The sequence below is a fragment of the Microcaecilia unicolor genome, chromosome 5, assembly GCF_901765095.1.
Source record: "Microcaecilia unicolor chromosome 5, aMicUni1.1, whole genome shotgun sequence".
Classification (NCBI taxonomy): Eukaryota; Metazoa; Chordata; class Amphibia; order Gymnophiona; family Siphonopidae; genus Microcaecilia; species Microcaecilia unicolor.
The window spans coordinates 62328587-62352881 of record NC_044035.1 but is presented as its reverse complement, the minus strand read 5'-3'; the positions used below and the strand labels follow the sequence as shown (position 1 = coordinate 62352881).

Sequence of the window (24295 nt, the reverse complement as noted above, 5' to 3'; positions counted from 1 at the left end):
TTAATACAGTGGCTACCACTTTACTCCCTACCCCTCCACACAAGGACCCGAATCCTATTCCCTGCCTGGAAACCCAATATGATCTCCTTCCTATTACCCTGCCCCCCTCCCAGGCACTCATTTTACAATCACTCTGCTCAGCCCCAGCCCTGTGGTCTTCCAGACCCCTCTCCACAATTTTCCTCTCCTGACCAGCAGATCTATGATCCCTCTCTCCCCCATCCCCCTACACACCTCTCAGCGATTAAGCTGCACTACAAACAGAGGGCAATGAATCAAAGAATTGGGTCAGGCCTGTGCTCACAGGTGATGTAATGACCCAGTGCCCCATGTGAGAAGTGGGATCAGTCAGCACAGGCTAACTTCAGTCCTCATGCTCATTGCTTTCTGTTGATTAGGCTGTTAGAGCAATTATGTTTGCAGAGGATCAGAAGTCTGCCGGGGGGGGGGGGGGGGGGGGGGGGGGGGACACTGTAGCAAGGAAACTGGAAGTTCAGAGCGGAGGGGATGGAAGAGTGGGGAAGGGAATTCAGGGGGTGGGCACAGCAGGACATAGGGAATTGGACTGGAGATCCAGGTAGAGTCAGAGTTGGCAGTGGGAAGCTTTGCTTTCACCACATTTTTGCTAACCTAGGCAGTGGTCTAGTGGGCTAGACAAAAGAATGATATGAGATTAGATTCTATATATCATGCCTAAAAAAATCAGCACTGAAACGAAATACATCTAGGCTTATTCTATAAAGTATGCCTATAGCTTTTTAACTAATTAAGTTGCACGCAGAAATCTAGAAAACGACTGGTTTTGTGTGTGCAACATAGGTCACGCTAAGATCTATCGAGGGAAACACAAAAAAGAAGGAAAGAAGTTTTGCAATTAAAATCGAGAATCCTGAATTTAGGTGGAACCTTCTATTTGATGTTTCCCTCTAGATGTGTTATTTCCTTAAATTCTTTGAATTACATATTTTTTGAACTGGGGAAACTGTCAGAATTTATTTCAAGTAAAGAGTAGAATAAGAACACCTGATTGTCCAACTATGTATCGGCTGTGCTTATCGTTTGATCCTTCCATTTCTTTATTATTGACTAATTCTAATTTAAATTTTCTTTGTTCTTGAACCAAATTGTGGACAAAAATTAGAAATAATTTTTCCTATCTTTCTTTGTTAAGAATATTATATTTCAAAATTGCCATATGTTTGTGTTATTGCATGAATGTAAAATGAAAATTCATAAATAAAAAATAAAAAAAAATAAAAACTTAGGTCACGCTATATAGAATCTGGGGGTTGATGATTGAAATGTGAAAATAGAATATCAATACAACTCTCTTTCAACTACCTCTAATGAAGGGCTAAAGTCACCAGATGCCTCAACCACATTATAGCAATAATAAGAGCTACTACAGGTAAGATCCTGTTTGAATGTCCCAGCTGTAGGTATGAAAAATGTCAACAACTGGCAATAAGGACAAGGCAAATACGGAATCTCACACTGGATGCAAGAGCTCAGGACAAATTAATTACACACAGCCATGCACTCTAATCTCACAGTCATTTGGTAGCTACCCTAGTCTAAAAATGCATTGCAAAAGACAAGGAACTGGAAACACACAAACACACTCAAACATCTGTCTTTTCTGATCTTTCCTTTTCTTCCTATCACTATTATTCTTGTAACAAACATGTGTTCACTGGAAATGGGGAAAATACCCTTCACACCAGGGGCATAGCCAGTCCTCCAATTTTGGGGGCACCGGGGGTCAACACATTCCTCCCTCCTCCTCTCCCCCCGCCACCAAATAAATACAACGTTGCCACTCTCCTGGACCTCACGTTGCTTATTTCCTGCAGAGGTTGGCAGCATTCCTTCAGCTGCTGACACAGAGACTTCTCAAGCAATAGGCCCTATTCTATATATGCCGCCTAAAATTAACGTGCAGTAGGCAATCATACCTAAGTGTATTCTAAATAACGCTCTGTGCGTAGATTTACGTGCACTGGCCCATATTTTATAACAACATGCGTAAATTTTGGAAGCCCACGAAACGCCCATTTCCATGCCCCTACCCAGGCCCCTTTTTGCCTGCACGCATTAGAATTTAGGCGCAGTACATTACAGAATATGCTTAGAAATGTACACACATTGTCACGGTTGTGGCCGTGCCCCAGGTCTACACTCACCTCTCCTTCCAGTGACCAGGCCCTGTGGCTGCTGTGGATTGCCTCTTCCCTGTTTCCCAATCGTGTTCCAGAGATCATTCCCATTCTATTCTGATGTTCCAGCATTCCAGCCTTGCTTTGGTGTTCCTGAAGCCAAGCATCGCTTTGGTGTTCTTGCAGCCAAGCCTCGCCCTGGAGTTCCTGCTGCCAAGTCTCATTCTTACTTGTGACATCATCAGTAAATCTCTCTATATAAAACGCACCTCCAACGTTCGAATGAAGCCTCTGTTAGCCAAAGTGAAGGGGGTGAGATCGCATTGTGTCTGCCCCGCCCACGCGTCAAACGTGATGACGTCGAGGGCAGAGCAATGACACTCAACCAATCGCAACGCTCGGCAGCGAAGCGTCAGGGAAGGAGGCGGCGCTCTCAACGTCTAGCCTTCCCTTCGCTGTGTTCCGCCTTCTTCTGACGTCAAGGATGACGTCAAAAGAAGGCGGAACACAGCGAAGGGAAACCTAGACGTCGGGAGCACCGCCTCCTTCCCTGACGCTTCGCTGCCGGAACCACGGAGGTACATTTAAAAACAAGAAAAAAAAATAAAAACCATGTTGGGGGGAGCGAAGAGGGTGGCCACAAAAGAAAAACAATGGGACCGGGAGGGCAAGGGGAGAAACGACAGCATGGATGCGAGGGGGGGGGGGGGGGGGAAGAAGAGGGCGGCCCAGGCTGGGACATGGGAGAGAGAGGGGAGCATGGATGCAAGGGGGGGTCATGGAAGGGAGACAGGGGACTTGCTGGAAAAGGATGAATGGAGGCGGCAGGGGACAGAGGAGCATGGATGGCCATGGATTGGGAGGGCAGGGCTCAGGGAGAGAGGGCAATTGCTGGAAAGGGATGAATGGAGGGGGCAGGGGACAGAGGAGTATGGATGGCCATGGATTGGGAGGGCAGGACTCAGGGAGAGAGGGAAATTGCTGGATAGGGATGAATAGAGGGGACAGATGGGCATGGATGGATATGGATTGCAGGGCAGGCCTCAGGGAGACAGGGCAATTGCTGGTTAGGGAAAAATGGAGGGGCCAGGTGACAGATGGCCATGGATGGGCATGGATTGGAAGGCCAGGACTCAGGGAGACGGGAATTGCTGAATAGGGATCAATGGAGGGGACAGATGGGCATGGATGGATATGGATTGCAGGGCAGGCCTCAGGCAGAGAGGGGAAATGCTGGATAGGGAAAAATGGAGGGGCCAGGTGACAGATGAGCATGGATGGGCATGGATTGGAAGGGCAGGACTTAGGGAGAGGGGAATTGCTGGATAGGGATGAATGGAGGGCACAGATGGGCATGGATGCATATGGATTGCAGGGCAGGCCTCAGGCAGAGAGGGGAATTGCTGGATACGGATGAATGGAGGGGCCAGGTGAAAGAGGAGCATGGATTGGAAGGCCAGGACTCAGGGAGAGGGGAATTGCTGGATACGGATGAATGGAGGGGACAGATGGCCATGGATGGATATGGATTGCAGGGCAGGCCTCAGGCAGAGAGGGGAAATGCTGGATAGGGAAAAATGGAGGGGCCAGGTGACAAAGGAGCATGGATGGGCATGGATTGGAAGGCCAGGACTCCGGGAGAGGGGAATTGCTGCATAGGGATGAATGGAGGGGACAGATGGCCATGGATGCATATGGATTGCAGGGCAGGCCTCAGGCAGAGAGGGGAAATGCTGGATAGGGAAAATGGAGGGGCCAGGTGACAGATGAGCATGGATGGGCATGGATTGGAAGGGCAGGACTCAGGGAGAGGGGAATTGCTGGATAGGGATGAATGGAGGGCACAGATGGGCATGGATGCATATGGATTGCAGGGCAGGCCTCAGGCAGAGAGGGGAATTACTGGATAGGGATGAATGGAGGGGCCAGGTGACGGAGGAGCATGGATGGGCATGGATTGGAAGGGCAGGACTCAGGGAGAGGGGAATTGCTGGATAGGGATGAATGGAGGGCACAGATGGCCATGGATGGATATGGATTGCAGGGCAGGCCTCAGGCAGAGAGGGGAAATGCTGGATAGGGAAAAATGGAGGGGCCAGGTGACAAAGGAGCATGGATGGGCATGGATTGGAAGGCCAGGACTCAGGGAGAGGGGAATTGCTGGATAGGGATGAATGGAGGGGACAGATGGCCATGGATGCATATGGATTGCAGGGCAGGCCTCAGGGAGACAGCGGAATTGCTGGATAGGGATGAATTGAGGGGCCAGGTGACAGAGGAGCATGGATTGGACTCACACTTTCACTTTGACTCTCAAACACTCACTCTCACATACACTCTCCCAAACATACACACTCCGAGGAAAACCTTGCTAGCGCCCGTTTCATTTGTGTCAGAAACGGGCCTTTTTTACTAGTATCTTTATAAAGCACCTGGGAACTTTCAGGCTTTGACTTTGCAACAAAGGTCTTCAGATGAGTTTTCGTCTGTGTGTTTGTTGCAGTTCCGGCCCTGCTTGTTCCTGTCCTGCCAGTCTTCAACTTGAATCCCAACCCTGATTGTTCCAGTTCTGTAAGTCTTGCTGAAGACTTACAGCTTCAGTTCCAGCCCTGCTTGTTTCAAGCCCTGTGTCCTCAGCTTCAGTTCCTGCCCTGTCTGTCTTCAGCTTCAGTTCCAGCCCTGTCCACCTTCAGCTTCAGCTTCAGTTCCAGTTCTGTTTGTTCCAGTCCTGCTTGTTCCAGCCCTGCCTGCCTTCAGCTTCAGTTCCAGTTCTGCTTGTTTGAGTCCTGCTGTTCCAGTCCTGCCTGCCTTCAGCTTCAGCTCCAGTCCTGCTTGTTCCATTCCTGCTGTACCAGCCCTGCCTGCCCTCAGCTTAAGTGCAAGTTCTGCTTATTCAAATCCTTAAGTTCCAGCCCTGACTGCCTTTAGCTTCAGCTCCAGTCCTGCTCATTCTATTTCTGCTGTTTCAGCCCTGTTTGCTTTCAGTTTCAGCTCCAGTCCTGCTTGTTCCAGTCTGGCTTGTTCCAGTCCTGCCTGTCTTCCACTTCAATTCCAGTCCTGCTTGTATCAGTCCTGTCTGTTTTCAGCCTCGATCCTTGTTTGGGTGGTTCGCCTGCTGCTACCGGTCGCTGGCAGTGGCCCAAGGGCTCACTATTCCTGACTTTTGTGACACACATAAACTCTAATTTTTGCCAATTAGTGCTTGTTAAGAGCTGTTAACAACGTTTAACAGTTTGCTAAAACAATTAATCTATGTGCGTAATTATAGAATATGCCTAAATTTATGTGCATAACCGCGTGTTAACTCTAGGTGGGCTATATAGAATCCGGGGGAATATGCAAGAAGGAGGCAGCACGAGGAGGAAGGGAGTGGATGCACTATATTTATTTGGCTGGCGGTGCTTCAGCATCCCCACCATCGAAGGTAAAAGGGTGCTGCAGTTCTGGAGGGAGCCCGAGCCCAAAGTGGAGGGGGAGGGAACACAGACTCCCAAGGTCCCCCCCTCCCGTGCCTATGCCATTGCTTCACACAGTCCTTTTAAAATGATAATCTAGCACCCATGACCACTACAGTAGATTTCAATTAAAAGCATTTCATTTTGTGAGTATATCTGAGCCGTAAAACTATCTTTCAAACATCACAGTGTGCCTTGCACTAAAGAGTTAAATGGGAAAAATATTCTGACTGTAGCAGCATTTTATGTGATCCCCAGGGATCAGGTGGCATTTTTAAACCTAAGAATCTGTTTCGCTGGATAAAAAGGACACTAGGAGATCTGGGACATTCACTTTCATTTGGGGTACCGTTTCACAAAGCACGGTACTGTCTGGTATTGCCACAAGAAGAAAGCCTCCTTCACATCACTCACCACAAAGTACAAAACAATCAGAGCAGATGAAATTCACATTATAGTTATAGGACACAGTGCTCACCCATTCCAGTGGGAGATAACCATCTATATTTATGCTCAACATCCTGTTTAAGCTAACTTGCCCCCATCATTCTGCCAGAAACAACTCCCAGCTGATTCCGAAATGTTATTTTAGCTGAGAGCACAGTTCTAAAAAAACAAAAAAAACCAAACCAATAACACGCAAAATCAACAGCGTTCAGAACTGGAATAATGCTGGAACAATTCACAGTAAGACAGCATCAGTAACACGTTAAAAAATGTTCAGAAAAGGTAAAGATGATACTGTTATGAAGTTACTGGAAAATGAGCTAGTTACAGGGTCCTCATATTTGGTACATGACAGCATTAATGAAGAATGCGTCTGCCTTAAGATCCAATCTGTAGGCTCTCTCTTTCAGCACACCACCCCTCCCTTGAAACAGATACATTTTAAAAAAAGGTTTCATTGGATACAAGATCAAATTATCATTTCCAGAATTCATCATAATTTTCTTTTGGTTTCTGCCAAAAAATCATCCCGCACATTCCTTGATCTGCACTTCCCCAACTGCAAAGGTCTAAAATACAAATTAATGCACGCGACAAACTTTACCTACTTGAGCACACAATTTTGGAACGCACTGCCGCGCAACTTAAAAATGATCTACGAACTAACGAACTTCCGCAAACTACTGAAGACCCATCTCTTTAACAAGGCATACCACAAAGACCAACCAACGTGAATATACACAGCTCCTCCACATACATACAGAACTGTCTTACAATATCGGCTTGCTACACTACTATCACGTTTTATCATTATCATGTTGCCCAAATCCTTCTTGTTATACTACTAGTATGTTTTTTTTCATTATCATGTTGCCCAAGATCCTTCTATAACACTATGAGGCATATTTTCAAAGCACTTAGCCTCCCAAAGTTCCATAGAAACCTATGGAACTTAGCCTCCCTAAGTGCTTTGAAAATATGCCTCTATATGTCTACTTTCTAATATATTACCACCACTCATGATGTATTCTAAGCCACATTGAGCCTGCAAAGAGGTGGGGAAATGTGGGATACAAATGCGATAAATAAATAAATAAATAAATAAATAAATAAATAAATAAATAAATAAATAAATACAATAAAGGCAAAAACTGTCTAAAAGTTTTGAAAGCACCTATTTCATTATGTCCTCTATCAGGAATGCAAACAAATCTGGGAGCAGGTTTCTTGCCCCTTATCAGAATCCGCTGCAGGTGTCAGAATAACACCTGAAAAGACTGAGTATTACAGCCTAAGCGAAAGAGTGATCATAATAAAAAGTATGCGTCTTATTGCACAAAACTGCCAAAGTATAACAAAGAAAATACCTTCTGAAATGCTCTTACATCCAAACTTTTGATCTTCAAAAGCCTTCCAATTTTTCAAGTTTTCTACTTTTCTGATTACAGTTTATAACTCTAACACAGTCTGATTTGTTTTATTTTCATCTGCTGCATTTTCTATGAACCTGTCTTGGTTAAATAAGCTTCTATTATTGCTCAGAGGCTGCCCTGTTTAGTGAATGAGCCTCCTGTAATTCATCTGCTGCTAAGCTCCTACAGCAAAAAAGTGTTTCCTGTTTCTTTATGGGAATTACAGTAGTTGACTGTCAAAGGACTTCCTTAATTTTTACCAAAGTTCAGGGTAAAACCCAGCAGAGATTTCAAAACTAGAGTGTATGACCATTTCCTCACAAAAGCGTCATGAATTCCTTTTATGCACATATCATACAGGATGTGCCGGAAGAAGTGATCATGAGCAAGTTAGCTCTATAGTAAAGAAATCTACAGTACTTTATATCCTTAGAAAAAAAGTGTAAGTAGAACAGCATGAAACAACACAGTGATGTCAACTTGCCTGCTAAAGGTGGAAACAGTAATTAAATGAAACCAAGTGTGATAATATATCTAACCATTAGATGTCACTATCAATGCATTTGAAAGAATGGATTTTACAGTTTAAACACAGGGTGTTGCCTTTTTCATCACTGGCAGTGATACACATCGCAACAAACAGCAAGCTACATAGTTCTGTCACCGTACATAGCAACTACATGGTTTAGTCACTACATAGTAACATAGTAGATGACGGCAGAAAAAGACCTGCACGGTCCATCCAGTCTGCCCAACAAGATAAACTCATATGTGCTACTTTTTGTGTATACCCTACCTTGATTTGTACCTATATTTCAGCAATGATGCAGCCTCAATCATTTCAGATTACACATTATGTACAAGGACTGCTCATGTGATATTACTAGATAACTGTGATCATACACTGCTAACTTTACAATGGAAGGGAATTACAGAAGGGGCCCTGTTTACAAAGGCATGCTAGCGTTTTTAGTGTGCATTAAAAATTAGCACGTGCTAACCATGTAGATGCCCATAATATTTCTATGGGCATATACACCATTAGCATGCGCTAATTTTAGCGCACGCTAAAAACGCTAGTGCGGCTTTGTAAACAGGGCCCTAGGTTTCACAGCAGAATGTGTAATTAAATTCTGGAACTCGCTGCCAGAGAATGTGGTAATGGCAGTTAGTTTGACAGGGTTCAAAAAAGGGTTGGATAATTTCCTAAAAGAAAAGTTCATGAGCCATTATTAAGATGAACTTGGGAAAATCCACTGCTTATTTCTAGGATAAGCTGCACAAAATCTGTTTTACTGTTCTGGGGATCTTGAAAGGTATTTGTGACCTGGATTGGCTACTGTAGGAAACAGAAAACTGGGCTTGATGGACCTTTGGTCTGTCCCAGAATGGCAATGCTTATGTTCTTATATTCCAACTAAGAAAATGAAACAGACATTAGAATGACTAAGGGCCAGATGTACAAAGCCTACCCTGCTATTAATGCTTGCTTTAGACTGGTTTTAGCCAAGCAAGTGATTATGTAGCTAGTAATGCACAAAAGGGTTTTTCGTGACTCTAAATTGTGCTGTTAGCAGCCACCAAGAATCCCATGCAAATGTATTAAAATGAGTTCATTAGTATTCTAATGTGTATTCCGGGAATGCACAGCTCCAAAGCAGTCGTAATTTAATGAGCAAATGTTACAGCTGTTCTGGAGCTGTTGGAGAGGAGGGAAAGCACAAGCAGACAGCTGCAAAGGCTGCCTGCTTGTGCTTTCTACCTCTCACCTCCCAGTGCCCCCACCAGCTGATCCCTACCACAAGCCCCCACCTCCCAAATTTTTTTCAATTTTCCTGATGGCTCAGTGGACCCTGACCCCCTCCCCCCTGGCACTCCCCGAATCTATTTTTGTTTTTAATTTTCCATGGCGGTCCAGGGAACTGGACCTCTACCCCCCCCCCCCCCCCCACATGCACACACATACCCTTCCCGGTTCCGATCCCCCCCGTACCTTTACAAGGTGGAGGCACGAGAGCAGGAGCAACAGCTTCTCCCTCCTGCCTTGGGCCCGCCCAGGCTCTGCCCAGTGCATTTTAGGATGTACTGGGCAGGGCTAAGCACCATATAAGGAAAAAACCTCCTTATATGGTGTTTAGCCCCACTCAGTGCATCCCAGAATGCACTGGGCAGAGGCTGGATGCTGCCATTGTGTTCTGGGCAGGCCCGAGGCAGGAGGGAGGAGCTGTTGGTCCTGCCTTCATACCTTTACCTTGTAAAGATACAGGAACGGGTGCCGGGGGGGGGGGGGGAGTCAGGGTCGGGACCAGGAGGGGTGTGTGTGCATGCACAGGGGGAAGGGGTCCGGTTCTCTGAACTACCAGGGAATATTTTTTAAAAAGATGCAGGGGGAGGGGGGGTCAGGGTCCACTGGACCACTAGGGAAAATTTTTAAAAAGTGTGGGGTCGTCCGTCCGGTGAATCAGAGCTATCAAATGCAACTGGACTTAAAACTGCACTACTTATTTGGTTTGGTCTGATTGATAATATGATTGTTAGGATGTTTTCCAGTGTTTCTTTTGTATGAAAGATATGTCAGTCTTCTTTCCTATTTAAAATTGGAGTTCCTTTAATCATGAACTGTTTTAATTATATATTATACTTTGAGGGGCATAATCGAACAAAAACGTCTATCTCCATGGGCGTTTATCTCCGAGAACGGGTCCGTGAAGGGGCGGACCGAACCGTATTTTCGCAAAAAAATAGACGTCCATGTTTTATTTGACGATGTGTGAGCTGGGCGTTTTTGTTTTTCAGCGATAATGGAAAATGAAAGCTCCCAGCTCAAAAACGAATAAATCCAAGGCATTTGTTCGTGGGAGGGGCCAGGATTCATAGTGCACTGGTCCCCCTCACATGCCAGGACACCAACCGGGCACCCTAGGGGGCACTTTTACAAAAACACAAAAAAAGGTAAAAGAGCTCCCAGGTGCATAGCACCCTTCCCTTGTGTGTTGAGCCCCCCAAATCCCCCTCAAAACCCACTGCCCACAAGTCTACACCATTACTATAGCCATAAGGGGTGAAGGGGGGCACCTACATGTGGGTACAATGGGTTTGGGGGGGTTGGACGACTAAGCATTAAGCAGCACAATTGTAACAGGTAGGGGGGGGATGGGCCTGGGTCCACCTGCCTGAAGTCCACTGCACCCCCTAACAACTGCTCCAGGGACCTGCATACTGCTGCCAGGGAGGTGGGTATGACATTTGAGGGTGAAAATAAAAAGTTGTGAAATATCATTTTTTGTGGTGGGAGGGGGTTAGTGACCACTGGGGGAGTCAGGGGAGGTCATCCCCGATTCCTTCCGGTGGTCAAATGGTCATTTAGGGCACTTTTTGGGGCCTTATTCGTGAAAAAACAGGGTCCAGGAAAAGTGCCCTAAATTCTAGCTATAAACGCATACTTTTGTTCCATTATCGGCGAAAGGCGCCCATCTCTCTTCAGCCGATAACCACGCCCCAGGCCCGCCTCCGCCACACCTCTGACACGCCCCCATCAACTTTGTCCTCATCCGCAACGGAGTGCAGTTGAAAACGTCCAAAATCGGCTTTGGCTTATACCGATTTATTCGTTTTTGGGAGATAAACGTCTATCTCCCGATTTGGGTCGCAATATAGGCGTTTTTCTCTTTCGATTATAAGCAGGTTTGTGAACCATTCTAAGTTGCTTCACAATAAATTATGATAGTAAAATAATAAATAATTTGACAGCAGTGTCAAATGCATTTGACAGCTCGGACTCGCAAACTGTGCGCGATGCACAAAGGGGGATCCATGCAGCTCATTTGCATGCGATATGCTTTGTGCATCATTTGCTGTTTACATCGATAAATTTTACCGAGGCAGCTGCCTTTGTGCATTGGGCCTTCAGAAAGCACAGAAGAGATAGGGGTGTGGTAGCCAGGAGGGGTGGGGTGGGAAAAATGCATCATGGAATAATCACCAAACCTTCAGCATGCATGCATGTGTGTGCCTCAAGACTGTCATTTTAATGCTTTTCAGGTTTTATGACATATATTTTGATATTCAAAAACACATAAATAAAGAAAAAATTAAATTTATGGTCATTACCAACATATTTGACCACAACAACTACAACAGTTTCACAACTGACAACACTTCATTCCCTATTGACAATAATCTTAACATTTTAAGTATAATTATAGACAAACATTTAATACTCAAGTTTCCTCAGTAATCAGAAAATCTTTCAGGTCTCTTTGGAAACTAAAAAGGATCAGACCCTATTTCTCATCAGAAACATTCAGACTATTGGTACAATTATTAACTTTATCCCAGTTTGATTATTGTAATGCCATATATGCTGGCTGTAAACAGTACCTGTTGAAAAAACTCCAAACAACTCAAAGCACTGCAGCCAGGTTCTTGAAAGTGCCTCCCCTTTATTAATCAAATTACACTGGCTACCCATCAAAGCGAGAATCACATTCAAATTATGTTCCTTTATCTTTCACATCCTAAATGGCACAGCTCCAGACTATATGGTACCATTAATAAACTTACCTCAAAGAAACACTAAATATGAGGCTAGAAACTATCTCAGACTACACCTCCCAAATTGCAAAAAAGTGATCTACAAAACTGTCCACTCTGCAGACTTCGCTTACCTAGGAACCAAATGGTGGAACACCTTACCACCCAAAATAAGAAATATACAGGAATATACTAGATTCCGCAAAATCCTCAAATCGTTCCTATTCAAACAAACCCTCACAAAGAACAACCATATCTCAAACAACTAATTATTACCTGAATTGGTTATTTCAAATAAATTTATTGATGATGGTATCAAACAATAGGCAAATAGTGTTATACAGTATCCATTGCAGCTAAGTCTTAAATCCAACTTCAAACAGCATACTGTCACATCATCATTTTGTACATTCTCTAATTCTACTAATTCCGCCCCCCCCCCCCCAACAGGGAACCATTCTTCTTCTCATTACCTATGATGCCTAAACATCTATGTTACACTCCTTACCCACGCAGGCAATTATTTTGTAATTAAGTACATCACAGATTTAGTATAGGACCTTTCGCTGCTGGTGGCAATGTCAACCAAAATGGAGTCCATATCTTGCAAAAAACTGTTTCTTTAAAGGCTTCTTTCTGATCTACCAGCCTTCTCTCAAACCTCATGAGACAAACCATCTGTCTTCTCCATTGATTGACTGTAGGGATTTATTTGTAATCCACTCACTCAATATTACTTTCTTCGCTACAACTGTTGCTCTAATTGCAAAACCTCTGGAACCAGCTGGAGCCGGAGACTCCCATCTCGGGTTGTCAAACAGTAAGTGTGGTTCATAACACCAAGTTGTCCTCCATATTAGAGATACATGCTTTAGGAGACTCTTCCAGAACTTTGCTATTTTTTCACAATGCCAAAACATATGGCCTAGCCGTACTCCCATCTCGCCACACTTCAAACAGGCCCCATCCGACGAGGCCCCCATATGGAAGGCCCTTCTTGGTGGAATATGTGCACGCATAGCAAACTTATATTGTAATTCCCAAGACGACATCATCTTGCAGGATCTCCGCAGAGACAAAACATATGTTTTGAGAACTTGGTAGGAAACTTCAGTTCCTAAGTCTTCAGTCCATGCCTGTGCTAGACCTCTGAAATCAGGTTCTGGAATTGTGTCTCTGATGTGTCTGTGGTGCATCCGAAGCGGAACTTTATTTTGTGCTTGTAATGAGAATGCATCAGACAGTTCCTCCTGTACGTCCTCCGCCAGGTCTTGCCACTTCAAAGTGGCTATGTAATGTTTCAATTGTACATAGTGAAAGTACTCTGATGGACGACAGGAGTATTTCGTCTTCAATGCTTCAAAAGATTGAATTTGGCCCTCCTCAGTCACCACTTGTGTTATGTAGCTTAGTCCTTTGCTTTTCCAACGGCGGAACACTCCGTATTACCTGAATTGGTTATTACTCTATTTACCACTAACTTTCTCTTTGCTTCATGTACAATTTCTCATTCATAATAGATTTTCTAAATGTTAAACATCCATAGCTATCCCAGTAGGTTTATGATATTGTAATGTAAAATTGCATTCTTACAACAAATTACTTTGTTATGCATTATTCTTTGTTATGTATCCTATGAGTGGGAAAGTGCGGAGTACAAATGTAACAAAAATAAAATAAAATAAATAAATATACTGTTTATTGTGAGCCACATTGAACTCAAACTTGTTTGGGATAATATGGGATATAAATGTCACAAATAAATAAATAAATATTGTCATCTTTTGCTTATAACCGATCTGAAAAAGACAGCTCTGCCTCTGAAAGGTTGTAAAAAATTTAGTTAAATAAAAATGGTATAATTTTATTTTCCATTCTTTTGTTTCATTTTATTTCTGCTTCTTACCTATGTAAATGTATGTACACGTGTGTGTGAGGGGGCCTCACTACAAAGAAGTTCCATTCCCCTTGCGCTTATAAAGAACTATATATAAACCTTATTAATAGGCTGATGATCAGAAGCAAATGCAGGCGCTAGAGGCTGTTAGCACCATACTAGCGCCTGAGTTTGCTATCTTCCCATGATCAGAGCCCCCATTTTGCAGGCGGTGCCGAAGGAAGAGGAGGGAGGCCACCTCCCTCCTCCAACCTAAGGTAGGAGGGTGGGGGGATTGACCGCGGCCCACTGGGCCACCAGGGACCTCTTATGAATGCTGGAGGGGGATGTTGGGGGGGGGGAGGCTGGAGACCCACCAGATTTCCAGCCCCCCTGAACCTGTGTCGGGGGGGGGGGGGGACCGGAGGTCCTCCGGACCTCCAGCCCTTTTCGCCTTGCTCGGGGCAGGGGTAGTTGGGGGTCTAGTGATCCCATGGATCTCCAGCCCCTGTGTTTGACAGGTCTGGGCTTTTGACAGCCCAGACCTGTCAAACAAGTGTGGGATGATTGTATCCTCCCGCACTTCTACCCCATGATCAGAGAGAACTGCATGCTTAAATTTGTATGCAATTATCTCTGATCATAGGTGCAGTAAAGTCCCGTGCTGTTCCGCTGCTATTTTCAGAGAAGTTTGGAACAGCGCGGTGCTTTTGATCATCTGCCCTTAAGTTCTGGAATCTTCTTCTGGATGGGGTAAAACCTGAAATAGAGGCAGTTCTGCTTGCTGTGGGACTCAAGCAGACAGCTAAGGGCAAAACATGGATTGGATTTATGGAACTCACTAGAAGTTGCTGGACTCAGTCTGTCTCTACCAGCAGTAACAGAGAACTTCCATGAGCTGTTTGAACTCTGGAATGCTTCTGATGCACCGTGAGAGTCTGTAGAGACAGAGGGCTAGATGCACTAAACCTTAACGACCCTCTAACAACCCTTTAACGAAGGAAATGCCTAACCGTTGCATGCATTAAAGGCCTTTTTCCTACGAAGCAAACAGCTAACGAAAATGGAATGCAAACGAGAAACTACCATTGAAATGTGGACAATTCGGAATGCACTAACCATACCGACGATTGCAACGAATCATTTACAGTCAGAAATTTTACGTGCGCTCAGACCTGTCGTTAAGGCCTGAGTCAGAGAAACAACTGTAGGTGGGTCCTCCACAATCTACAGCAGGAGCTCCAGATTCCCTGGGACTCAAGGAGTTCCAAAAAGGAAAGTAGAGTTGAATTGACCTACCTTTGCCCCTCCTGCAATGCCTCTCTGGGTAGAAGTACATATGTTGAAAACAATGCACATACTGTTACTCCTATGCAGTGGGGCAAATAGGGTTTTGCCTGCAAAGATGGGCTATTATACTGTACATTGTGCTCCCCAGGACTTCAAAATGACTTCCAAGGGTAATATGCCCAGCAGAAATGTATGAAGGACTAGATGACCAAGGGCTGGCAGAAGCACAATGTTAACACTCATGTTAATCTTTTTGATAGAATTTTACTTTTCCCAGTTTCTTCTTCGACCAGTGTTCATGATTCAATGCTGGGATTCTGCCTTAAATAGTAGAGGCGAGGAGTATCCAAAAGCCTGTAAGGCATTTCTAACGGCAGCTTCTATTTACAGAGCCTTTTGCAGAAGAACAGAACTTGCCCCTGCTCCCTCACTGTCAGGAAATTCAGGTACATTTTCCATGAGAAAAGAGATGAGTATTTTCCTGCAGACATGTAATTATACTGGCAAAGGTCCAGATATTCTGTTAGCTTAGAAAACATCAAGGTCTCATTCAGTGAGAAAACACTGATGGGCTGATGATCAGAAGCAAATGCAGGCGCTAGAGGCTATTAGTGCCATACTAACACCTGCATTTGCTACTGCCCCATGGTCAGAGCCCCTGAGTGCATGAAACAATGCGCTCGTGGGCTCTGACTGCAATTAGCATGCAAATGCACACTAAACATATTCTTCCCCAATGATCAGCGGGCAGCGCGACAAACACTGGTCCGCTGTCCGAGGCAAGCCAGACACCAGCTCAGAGCTTATATGGTGTGAAGCCCCACCCAGCGCATCCCAGGATGCACTGGGTGGGGCTGAGCACCACCATTTTCAAGGCGGTGATGGAAGAGAAGGGAGTGAACTTGTGTGGGGGAGGGGGTCGGAGGGACTGGAGGTCTGCCAGACCTCCAGTCCCTGTGTCGCTGGCTTGGGGTGGGGGATTGGTGGTGGCACTAGGCCACTAGGGCCTTGCTGTTGGGGGTCTGGTGGTCCCACAGACCTCCAGCCCCTGTGTTTGACAGGTCTGGACCTTTGACAGCCTGGACCTGTCAAACAAATGTGGGAGGAATCCTCCCGCACTTTACCCTATGATCAGAGATAATAGCGCTCATAAATTTCCATGCTATTATCTCTGATCAGAGGGGCAGTAAAGCCCCGTGCTGTTCCAGCAATATTTTTAGAGCGCTGTTTGGAATGATGCCGGGCTTTCGATCATCTGGGCATGAGTAATCAACTTTCCGTGCTCTTTTGTGTGTGAAATGATAGTGGCATGCCAAAAACATAATATGCAAGGTAATCCTTAAATTAACATGGGAAGAGGTCAACAGGGATCACTTCAGTTTTTTAAACTCACAACTATGTGCATGTTTGATACATCCTATCTGAGTTTAATAGAAAAATCAGTAATGCACTATAATTTGTAAAATCAATTTCTCTCCTGACTGCTCACCAAGTAGCCACTAGGCTACAAGGTTTTTAATCACCTTAGTCTTTCAGATGTGTTCTTCAGGTGTTGTTTTCTGCTCAGGGCACTTCTTCCTTGCCATATTATTTTGTGTACCTGTGAAACTGTAACAAAACAAAAAAAAAACAACAACCCAGTAATGTACTCTGTGAATGATGCCCAAACTTCCATCTTTATTTTCACAAACAGATAAGCACCACAGCAGGGGTTCTCAACCCAGTCCTTGGGATACAACCAACCAGTTACTGGAGGCAGTGAATGTAAATTTATGTCATGCATATTCATTGCGAGTATCTTGAAAACCAGATCGATTTACTATGTCCTGAGGACTGGGTTGACAGCCCCTGCCCTATAGAGATAGGGTGGCACAGAGAGATGGATATTCACACCCAGTAAGGATGTGGATGGAAAAAAAAAGATTTGCTTTATTTTTAGGCAATTTTCAAACCATGTTAATTCATAGCTTAACGTACATTAAATCAGTGATATGTGCATTAATATTTAAAGCATGCTAATTGCTAACAAACTGATTACACACTAATAAATGAGCATCCCTAACCCTCATCTATTTTTAGGAAAATCTAAAGTTTGTTCTTTCATATTTTAAAGTACTATCTATAAACATTAACCCAAGTGTAGATAGTTTGGTGTTTAACCCACCATTTTAGTTGTCAAGTTTAGTTCTTCTATGGCAATTATTATAATATAGATACACAATATCCGTTTTGCTTATTTTTATATTCAAAACATCACACAGTTAGATAAATTATGTCCACCCATAGGGGTTAAAACTAGATAACTGGTTCTTAATGAGAAATGGTGCTTATATACTCTTTCACTAGACATATTTTTGCCATTATCATGATGTTCCTTATACAAGTTTCTTGCATTTGTTTACCTACTTATGTTAATGAAATATTATAAATGTAAGAATTTAACTATTTATACAAGTGACGTTTAGTTGTTGCACATTATATATTAGTCATTTTTCGTTTCTGTACATTTTCATTATTTTTTAAAATATCTTCTTCTTTCTCTATTCATTACATTTTCCTTTCCATTTATATATTTTTAGATCTTACAATAAATCAGATATTTTTATGACTTTTTTAATATACGTACATCTATTTGGTTATGTTGTAAAATGTGTTTTATTTGCTTGAATATGCATCAATATGTTCTTTTATGTATTTTATTTAGAACATAAAGATTCCTGAGGCAGAGGCCAGTTGGCTGAAACACGGCCGTGTCAAGTCTTTTTAAGATACATTATTGATTTGGACTCATCGTGTCTACTGAGCTACATTGTCTCAACACTTTATTCCTGTGTCATCTTCGCTGTGTTCTTTGTGATTTTCAATCTGCGAAGACTGTGTTCTTCATTGCAGAGTTAACCCAGCTGCTAATGAGCTAGCTGTTGTTTTTGTTTAAGAAGTTTTTTCTACAACAGGAACAAATCTTTTACCTGGACCTCCCTCTTTCCTGCACCGTGCTAGGCATTAAATATTACAGATGGATGTAGGAGAGGAAGTGTAGACATGAGGAGAGAGAAGAAATGGCAAATGGACAGGAGACCCTGGAAACACAGATAAGACATGACAGAGGAGAGCAAAAACCAGAGCCTTGAACCAACACGATTAAAAAAATAAAATGGCCATACAATAAAGGAGAAAAAAATATTTTCAATTTAGTGATTGTAATATGTCAGTTTTTAAAATGTACATCTGACAGTACCAGTGTTAAATGTGGCTGGGGACCAGCCCAGGCCACAATTTGTGAGGGGACATCAAAGCCTGCTAGAATCCTGTGCCTTCTTCAGGTTTGGGCCCTCTTTGGTTGCACCCCCCCCCCCCCAACACCAGCCCCGATATCTGCTGTCTTTTTGTTTTGCACAGTACAAAGAGAAATGCATCTCCTATTTCTCTGGTGCTACACTGCATACTGAGAGTGGATTCTTGGGGTTTCAGTTCACTTTTTTAAAATATATTTCTATTTGCACTTTGTTTGCTGCCTTTACTTTTTTTTTTTACATTTGTACCCCGCGCTCTTCCCACTCATGGCAGGCTCAATGCGGCTTACATGGGGCAATGGAGGGTTAAGTGACTTATCCAGTTAAATTTGGAGCTAACCAGGAGACATCGTACCATTTGAAAATCTGGAGCCAATGACCCATTAAATTTTGGCTGGATCACTCAACGCCCAGCCAAAAGTCAAGTGGTGAAGAAGAGGTAGGAATAAACATATGTCCAGTTGCAGTTTTCTTTTAGCTGGACAGCACCAATATTCAGTACAATACAGTTAAGTCAGATTGCACAAATAGTAGTGTGATGATTTGCAGTCAGCTGGAGTTTAGAGCCTGTGGTGAAGTCCTTAAGATGACAGGCAGCATAGGTGCCCGGTATAAGAGGCACCTATGCAGCCAGCCGCAAATGCAACCTGCCTTCACAAGTGAAAGACTGGCAGCAGGCGGCAGCCCAACACAGCAATCAGCAACAGGGGATTTTAGAGGACCTCTTTTTGGAGCAGTTTCTCCTCCATCCTGCGCCCCCACCCCCGCTGCTATCGGAGAATACGGGGCGTGTGGCAGGAAAGGCTGAGGCTCTGCTGCTACTGGCAGTGATTAAGGCAAGTGCAAGGGATCATCGAACCGTGGGGAGGGAAAGAAAGAGACGCTCAAAACGCACCAGGTGGGGGCAAAGGAGAAAGATGCAGGTCCAATAGGATGGAGGGGGAGAGGTGCACGTACTGCTCTGCTGGACCTTTGTGTGGGGGGGGGGAGGCGTGATGGACAGAAAGGAAGAGATTCTGGACCTGGGGGGGTAGGGGATTCTTATATGTTGGCTAGCTGGTGGGATAGAGAGAGAGAGAGACTGGACTTGGGGAAAGAGGGAGAGACACTGGACCATGAAGGAGTTGGTGGTAATTGAGAGGGAGACATTTTGGCCCCACAGTAGGGGATGCAAGAGGAAGGAAAGAGAAAAGGCAGTGTCAGAGAGACAGAGAAGAGATGCTATGCACTGAGGGAGCATAGGGACAGCAACACAAAGGGACAATGATGGACAGAGAGGGGATAGGGACAACGCTGGGCAAAGCGGGGGCAATGATGATCATGGGATGAAGAACAGGTCAGGGACACAGGAGCAATGCTGATCTTGGGGTGAAGAATAGGTACACAGGGGCAATGCTGATCATGGGGGTTAGGGATAGGGATACAAGAACAATGCTGATGACAGGGGGTGAGGGATGGCGATACAGGAGACATTCTGATCAGAGGGGGAGGATTAGGGACATGGGGGAAGTTCAGGATAGTTCAAGATAGGAATGTAAAGGGGAAATGCTGGAGAAAAAGACAGGGACAGAGACACAGAGGGGAGATGCAAACAGGATGGATAGAGACTCAAAGAAACGATGGACAGTGGACATGCATAGCGAGGAACTGTCAAATGGACAGGAGCTCATGCAAAGACAAGAAAAAAAAACAGAGAAAAGCAGACAAAAGATACTGGGACCAAACTGAACAGAAACATAAAATGTTCAGACAACAAAGGTAGAAAAAAAGTATTTTACTTTGAATATTTCTATTTCTTTGTTAGTGCTGTATACAGAGTCTGATCTTGAGGTTTCTAGTTAATTTCTTTGCCTTCATATCTTTATTACTGATCTGTTGTCTCTTGTTTTTGTAGCAGTGGTGGGATTTGAACTGACCACCTCTAGATGTCAAGACCTGTGCTCTAACCACTAGGCCACTCCTCCATGCCAAACTTTACCACTGAGCACCTCATCTGAGCAGCCAAATTTTGGCCACCTAGATTCTGATAAATGCTGCTTAACTTCAGTCTTTTTGCAAAGAGGCAAGGATATTTATTATATGAAATTATCATTTGCAAAACAGTGAATTCAGCTAAAGGTAATTTATCTTTGGAGATAACATTATGACTAACTAAAACAAAGAAACATTACACTGCTCGGATTAACACTAGAGATCACCATATTTTATCCTCTGTCTTTTCTGAGTAATGATGACTAATATTTCTTATCACTTTCTTATGTTCTTAGGGGACATCAGGGGACAAAGGGATCAGTATGCAACTGTATTTGTTAAACATTACACAATTCTCATACTGTGTATTCCAATGCAATAAAACAGTGAGGTAAACCAGTCCAATATACAAGGAAAAGACTCAGGCCTTCATTATAGAAGCACTACTCATATTTTAGGGGGTAGGGAATGCGATTGATATATTGTCTTCTTGTAGTTATGGTCAAAGAGGTTTATATACAGGTACTTATTTTGTACCTAAGACAATGGAAGGTTAAGTGACTTGTGCAGAATCACAACAAGTTACAGCAGTAATTAAACCCAGTTCCCCTGGGTCTTAGGCTACTGCACTAACCATTAGGCTACTCCTCCATTCCAAGTTTTACACTTGGTTGATCGGGAACATTCACATCTAAACCATATAATGTGCTATTTTACAACACCATGGAGGAAAATACGTATGCAGCAAAAACAGGAAATAAGGCAAGGGGGCATGTCATGAGTTGTGTGTTGTTCCCAACATGTATCTGCGATTTTGGGTAGCATGATGAAATGCGAGGAATGCAACAAAAATGTCTGGAGTTATACGAGCTACAAAGCACAAGTAAGTGCCATTGAAGCTTGTCCTTCTGACTGTTTGTGCTGCTGCTAACTGGAAGACAACTGATACAAGTTACTGTGAACCCGATTGCTATCTCTGTCCACCCAGGTCTGTCTGTGTTTCACCTCTATTGGTTCTACCCATGCCACAATCCCTATGGGGCCCATCTCTCAACCCTCTGTCCTGCCTGCCTCTACAAATCTCTCCCATGCAACCATCCCCACTCACCTTTGACTCCCCTTGACATCCATCCCTGGCCCAGGCCCAATTGAGACCTTCTCTGTTTGTATCTGTTTTGCTGGTTCTGAGTCCCTAGCCCCCCATGCTGTCTGTGTGTCCAAGTGAGGTGGTGTCTGTGAGTAGTGATGTACTGTCTCTGTAAACATATGTGCTACTGTACTGTGTGAGAGTCTGGGTATTGGTGGTAGAAGTTGTGTGCTATGAGTTATCAGAATGTGTGGACTGTGGAGGTCATGATGCACAAGGCGCACCAGGAAGAGAAGAGGGCAAACAGACCACATACTTATCACAGGACATAAGAGGCCCAGGACACAATTCCTTGAACTCACTGAGGAGCAGTGCATATGGCGCTTCTCCTTTGACAAGACAGCCATTAATGTCTCTGTCAACAGTTGGCGCCCTTTCTCTGCACCCACAGGGAGCAGCACATAGCCATGCACCTCAAAAGCACCTTGCCTTTCTGGCCACTGGCAGTTTCCAGACCGTCTTGGAAGCCACTGCAGGTCTCATCCAGACAGCTATCTCCCAGTCCATCACACAGTTTCTCACGACCCTTCTCAAACACACTGCTGATGATTTTGCAACCCACCAGATGAAACAACACAGAGTGGCCCAAATCTGCACCATGGTCCACAAAATTCTCTATGGTTAAGCGCCTGGGTACATGACAGAATTAATCGACCTACCAACCAAAAACGCCTCCAATTCAACACGATCATATCTAAGCCTACACTACCCAAGCTGTAAAGGTCTAAAATACAAATCTACCTATGCATCCACCTTTTCCTACATAAGCACTCAATTGTGGAATGCACTACCAAAAGCCTTAAAAGTGACCTACGACCACCTAAACTTCCGGAAAAATACTAAAAACTACCCTGTTCAAAAAAGCATACCCTCTCGATCCAACTTAAAGGTCTGACCTTGGCTACACAAGAAGACCGAAGCATGTATGAACACAACACTACTCTCCCACTTTACGACTATTACTGTGACTTTGCCATTTAAACTTCATCTTATCACAACATCGCATTGTATTTGTTCACACCGGAAATGGCAAACGCCTTTCTGGCACCATGTAAGCCACATTGAGCCTGCAAATAGGTGGGAAAATGTGGGATACAAATGTAACAAATAAATAAATAAAACTATACAGTTGCCCACCTCTCTTCTGTCCTCAGTGCCATTGACTGAGCTCACATGGCTGTCAGGCCCTCAAAAGGGAAAGAGTTCACTTACAGCTACAGAAAGAACTTCAACTCTCTCAATATTCAAGTAGTAAGAATGCACAGGGACGGGGATCACTGACGTTTTCCCATGCTTCCCTGGATCCTGCCATGACTCATACATCCTGACACACTTGGGTATACATGACCAGTTCAAGAGTGGAAAGGTCACTGGCAGATGGCTCATAGTTAAGAACACCTATTCAATGGCTATATCAAAAATCAAATCTTCAACAGTCCCACTGTCATACAAATGCAGAACGATATATAAGGTTATGGGATCCAACTTTCTACTCATATATTTCTTTCAAACAACAGCTTCAACGTCACACATTCCCTCTTCTTCATATCACCATTCATTTCTTAGGGTACCTCAGCAGCATCTACTGCCAACACTAAATTCATATGGCAGTATTGTGTTACAGTATCAATGACGCAAACTTCCTCATCGGTACACCCGACTAATATATTATAAGTGAACTTTTCTTTTCAATGTGTGACGTTGAAGCTGCTGTTTGAAAGAAATATATGAGTAGAAAGTTGGATCTCATAGTTAAGAACTGCATAAATTAACACACAGACCCCACCATAACTCCAGACGTTCCAATACCAGAGCCTTGTTCACAGCAGCAATTTACAGGCAGCTGAGTCAGTATCTCACAACATGTCGCTGGTCTTCCTCTCACCCTCTATCCATTCTATCTTAGGTGATCGAGCTACCCACAGAGGAGATGGCTAATGACCCCCATCATCAGATCCTGTAATGAGGCAGAGGGGAGCTAGACAGGGTAAACTGCCAAACCAGAGCCATAAATGAACACACCTTTGGACTGCTCAAAACATAATTCAGGTGAATAGATAGATTCAAAGTGGGGATGCTCTACAAACCTGAAAATATGTGATCGACAGCCATATCCTGCTGTACTCTGCACAACCTTGCACTAAAGCGCAGAGTACCACTTCCTGAGGGAATGGGGCTACAGGATGGGAACACAAAAGAGGAAAAACAGACACCACCAGCACCAGAGCATGCACATCCACACCAGCAGGGCATTGCAACAAGGAATGAACTCATACCCTGCTCAGTCTATGAAGGATATTTACCATATGAGAACAAGTAAGGCACGTGGAGGAGTGGCCTAGTGGTTAGAGCACTGGCCTTGATATCCAGAAGTGGCTGGATCAAATCCCAGTGCTAATCCTTGTAATCTTGGACAAGCTATTTAATCTTCCATTGCCTCAGGTACCAAACTAGATTGTGAGGGAAATACTTAGTGTACCTGAATGTAACTCACATTGAGCTACTACTGAAAAAGATGTAAGCAAAATCCAAAACAAACAAACAAAAAAGGTACAATATATCATGCAAACAGAGCCCACTTCCCTCCCATTACTGAGTGCTCCACCACTACACATGGGTGATACCTATAATCTCTCCACCCTTTCCTGCTACCCACCCCTACAAGCACTTCTCCATTACTTTCCCTCCAACCCATTCTCCCCCCCCTCACCTCAA

The 24295-nt window shown here is 44.1% G+C and overlaps 1 protein-coding gene across 3 annotated transcripts in view; it reads right to left on the bottom strand.

The window, feature by feature from the left end:
* PTPRE (protein tyrosine phosphatase receptor type E) overlaps positions 1 to 24295 on the bottom strand; it is a 435598-nt gene that overhangs the window by 272527 nt on the left and 138776 nt on the right. For 2 of the 3 annotated variants that reach the window (XM_030202956.1, XM_030202958.1), the window contains exon 3: positions 16693 to 16777. The gene's annotated coding sequence lies outside the window, so the exon portion shown is untranslated. Of the gene's footprint in view, positions 1 to 7425; positions 7499 to 16692; positions 16778 to 24295 lie in introns of those variants that run through there. The other variant, XM_030202957.1, reaches the window with a different exon arrangement.